A 5,049-nucleotide genomic window follows, 5' to 3' on the forward strand; every position below is an offset into this window, starting at 1 on the left:
CAAGTGAAGACCCTGACCAGGGCTCTTCAGGAACCCAGCAAACCTCGTGCTGGAGGCCTTTGACAAATGACATTGGTAAAAGCATTTTCAGAAGTGCATTAAGCCCCTAAAAGTATTTTTGGAATGCCCGCAGCTACCTGTCTACACCTTTAGCTGTCCCAAAAACTGTTCCCCGAGATGGAGGTTGCTGGTGGCACAGGTTTCTGCCACAGGGTTTTCATGCCTCAGAAGTCCTTGCCAATCCCTGGTTGCAAGTCCCTGTGGAATGATGTCCTCCATTGCCCAAAGCAGCAGCACAACTCAGACCCAAACAGGGGCACTGTTAAAGCCTCCCAACACCACACTTCAGTCAACAGCTCTGAGGCATGGGGTTGCGTTCAGAAGTCATTCATACATCAGAAATATGCCTGTGGATGTAATTGAATGAATCCAGAGAGACTGTGGAAGTTCAGGGCAGATTTCTGATTACTTTGGTTTATTCCAGCAAAGCACCTCCTCCATAAGCAGTCTAACATGGTTCAAACAAAAACAACAAACAATTTTATGCATCTTCTATTGTAGCAACTTCAACTTCTGGTATCATAAGAGCTGCCTTCTCATTTTGGAAGGGTATTTGCAGTTCCTCCATTTGAAATAGTGACTCCTAAAACAATATTAGTCAGTTATATATTTTCTATAATACTAATTGCAGAGACATTTTAAACTACTAGAAACAAAGCAAACTGGCAAGCATAGCTATGTCTTTCAAGCAGAAGAGCCTCTCAGCCCAATTGACATTATTTTAGGTGGATTTTGTAGATGTTTTGTTTTCTTTTCCTGTACTTCCCCTCTGCTTCATAGCCAAGGCTATTTCAAACCGATTCCCATTAGGCTGCTTTCATGCCTCTGTACATCAGCCTGTGCATGGGATTGAAAGAGCCCTTCATCACATGTCCTCACTCCTAAGTCATTATAGAATCATGGATTCAGTTACATTGGAAAAGCCCTTTAAAATCAGCAAGTGCAACAGTTAACCTAGCACTGGCCAAGTCCACTGCAAGATAAGACAATACATTAACTGCAAAATCTATTTTTTATAAAAACCTGCAAATTAACATCACATTAAAATGCTATTCTGTGGCTTTCCTTTGGAGAGAAAAAGCTGACAAGCACACTCAACCAGTGTGGCAAACAAGCAGTGTGGTGCCCTTCCCCAGAGCTCAGATGTCAAGCCAAGAGTTTGGAAACCCTGGGTTGATACTTTCACCTCAGAAAACCAACAGCAAAAATTTTATGGACTTCCTGCTCCTCGAGGAAAGGAGGCTCCTTGCCTCCTGATTGAACAGCCTACCCACCTCTCCAAAGCATTTCAACCTTTGGTATTCCATCTACTTTCATCAGCAAGCAGCAGTCATGAATCTAGAGGGAAAAAAATGAAAACTATAGGAAAAGAAAAAAAATTAAGTAGTTTTCAAATTAAAAAAATAAGGAAAGCACCTGATGCAGGCCAGTTGAGAGCCAGTTGACTTGCTGAGAGCAACCTCTCCCTTAACTCAGATAATCTGAGACTTCCACCTCTGCAGGGCAGCTACCAAGGACTGCCTGGGACTGCTGGCATGGAGGCGAGGGAATCATGGTCCTCTGACAGTGATGTGAGGCACAGCATGGCCATGTGTCCCCTATGCCCTGGAGTAACAGGTCCAGCTCACTGTCACCTGGGAATCTGTGCTACCCTTCATCCCGTGGAAGAGGCAAATCCAAATTATAGGATTTATCTTTTTTTTCATATCCGACCTCCTTTATTTGCAATAAAAAGATGGGGTGACAGGTAGGAACTTCAAGGCCATCAGCCCACCTGACCAAATTTCTTCAACTATGTTGCGTCCTCAGAGTATTTCCCATAAAGGCAGTTTACAGACTGCACTCAAAGACATCTCAAATATGATGAGCACTGACAAAAAAAAAAAAAAAAAAAAAAACAACAAACAAACAAAAAAAACCCCACACTTCAATTTGTTCACAGAAGTAAGGCCAAACTAGGGATGGACTCTCACCATAGTGGAGAAGTGGGACTTCTCCAGAGGTGGTACCTGATCTAAATGTGATTTATTACCACAAAGAACAAAGTAAAGATTGAATTCCTGCCTTGGAAACATTCCATGTTTGGAGTCCATTTCCAAACTGTGGGACACACAAGGAGAGGGCCAGGCTGACTGTTGTGGGACAAATATAGAGCTGGTGACAGGGGTGCTGTCACCTGTGCATCGTGTTTGGGATGCCCCGGGGATCACTGTCTTAAATATGTTCCTCCAGCAAGAGAGAAGTGAGTTTCCAGGGAAGTGGGGAGCGCTGAGCACTGTGTGGCTGACACATTGTTTGATTCCTGGCACATTCTGCGCTTGTCAAGAGTCTGTGGCTGGATGACACTCCAAGTCTGGACACCCTGGGGCACTGTGAGAGCCCCATGTCCCAGGTGAGGGAGGCTGCATATACAACCACTTTAAATACTTTAAGCAATTGTTGCCAGCTTTCATACCAGCAAATGTAAGCAATGTGCTTGGGTTCCTCTTTGTCTAAGTTCAAACCCACATAATTTTCTGGGTTCAAAAGATCAGCTTAGTTTTGTATATTTTGGGATTGAGGTTCCACTTCCTAGGAAGTGAGCTGCAAGGAGCCCTGTTAAAAAGGAAAATTACTTGGAGAGGGGAGGGATTAGGGTGACACAACAAGAAATCTCACTAAAAACTAAGCACTGAATATTAAAAAAAAAAACCCACAAGATATATACTGCATATGTATCATCCATTCTGCTCCTGCTACCTAATTGTCCATTAAATTTAAAATAACCTGGGGTTTCTGTCCTTTTGAACTGGAGCATTTTTCTGAAAAGCACTGTAAAGCAGGAATTAAAATGACAGAGGAAGGAACTCAGGTGGAAGTGAGCTTTGGGAAGCTCCACAAAAGTCTTCGATGTGGGTGCCACTAGGATTTCCCTCCTTTAAGGAATCTGGGAGGATTTCCAGTGGCACACTTGAGGCACATACAACACTGTGGAAGGAGCTTCACCATTTCAAACATAATTCGGTTTCATCCTGTCTTGATTGGCAAGGGGTAAATCCCCAACCCTGATTTACTGAACAGATGGTGATGACATGCAGATCGTTGTGAGAAGGAGGTGGTGATGGTCTAGCAGTTTGTTACATTCTTCTTTCTGACAGACAAAAGAGGAACCCAGAGCCCCAAAGGAAAAATACTTAGTGAGCAAGGAGGGCTATAAACTAACGTATTTAAAGAAAAATAAAAACCCATTTATCTATTGCTCTTCTTTAAGCAGCAACAAAAATAACATGCCTACATTTTTCTGTTGAGGAGAGATCTGGCTTACCATTCACAGGGGCGCAATGTGAGTTTGGCTGTGATCTACAGGGAGTGAGCAATCAAGCCTTAAACTATTGTACCGTGGTATTTCACTTTGAAAAGAAGCAGGTCGGCTCTATTAGATGTGCAGGAGAATGATTTAAAAGGAAACAAGTGTTGTAAACAAGGATTTCGGTGGAGGGCAAGAATGGGGGGTAGCAAGTCAGAATTTCTCCTGCTCTCAATGATCAGTCTAGCACGTACATAAACTGGTGAAGGCTTTCTAAAAGTTTTGAAAAACATGTAACAGCAAATCCAACCAAAAAATCACTTTACAGCACAACACCAGATGAACCACTGGATGCTCAGTGGTTTCAGCTCTAGTCCTTGGATCAGCAGGCCCCACAAAGCACTCCACTGGCCAGCTGTCCTGGACAGGGGCTTTAATGCAAGATCCTGCAGGGGGAAATTCATCCTTCTGCAGTCCTGTGACAACTGGGACACTTGTGTTACAGTCCTCCTTGTCAGATACCTCTATTAATGAGAGTGAATGAGAGCATGGAGAGTGCTTGACAAGCTTGAAGTAACTCCTCTCTCCTGGGATGTCAGCATCTTTCAGCCTAAAGCAGCTTTGGCACCTTTTTCATCCTGGGTGATGGAGGATAAACCCACTAAATGTGAGGGGAAATTCACAAGAGCTGAAATGTTGTCAGAAGACAGTAGGAATCCTCACAGCATTATGACATGGTGGTCACTTCAGAAAAAGAGACTTGGCTGCTTTTGGAAATGTATCCCGGAACAATGAATATGTGAAATTAAAGCAATGATACACTATTACATTTCCTCCCACTTTTCTCCACCCCAGATCACAGCAGCTTTTGGTATCACTGGAAAAGGAAGGGCCGTGGCAAGTGTAATGCTGTATCCACAACTGTCTCATTGGGGGAACAGCATCTGGGACCACCAAGGGCACATTTGCAAAGGTAGAGGGGGAATTCTCAATGGCAGTGAACTGCTGCTTTCCTTACAGTGACATGGGAAATACTCCCCTTATTAGATAAATTTCCTGCGTGGCTTTATTTCATTCTATCTCAGGAAAATTCTGAATATTCTCCTAATTTTGCCTGGCAGTTGATGCAGGCCCACGATGCCTTCTGAGGACTGAACAGCTGCAGTGACTGTTGACAGCTGATGCTGCCTGGATGGCCTCTTTCATTGACTTTTGTACCAGGTTGCTCTTTTTTAGTGGTGAAAAAGAAGAGATCTTTGCATGCATGGCTACTCATGGTTAGCATGAACAGGAAGGTTGCTCTGAAGGGTGACTTACTAGCATGGGGGAATGCTTCCCTTTTGAAGCAAAATATTTTTTTCACATTGTCAGTGATGAAAGCTTAGCCACACACACTTCTGCTGAAGGTAGCTGTATGCTAGAAATCACCAAGAAATTCCCTCACCCACTCAGCATTACTCATTTTGTTACATAATTTTTTTTTCCTTTTGCTGTGGATTGGGTCAATAAATACACTGGCCCTTAAAAAACCCAGCTGTCTGGTATGCTTGTTTATAGCAAATGCAATTTTGGCTGTGACTGAGTGGGGAGGCATCATGGGCTACTGGTCCCAGCAAGATGGTATGAATACCTTGCGACTAGTTTTATTGCAGCACCTCAGGCCATCGTGGGACAGTTCACCTCTGGATATTCAGATCTACCAG

Source organism: Anomalospiza imberbis, chromosome 1, assembly GCF_031753505.1.
Source record: "Anomalospiza imberbis isolate Cuckoo-Finch-1a 21T00152 chromosome 1, ASM3175350v1, whole genome shotgun sequence".
Taxonomy (NCBI): Eukaryota; Metazoa; Chordata; class Aves; order Passeriformes; family Viduidae; genus Anomalospiza; species Anomalospiza imberbis.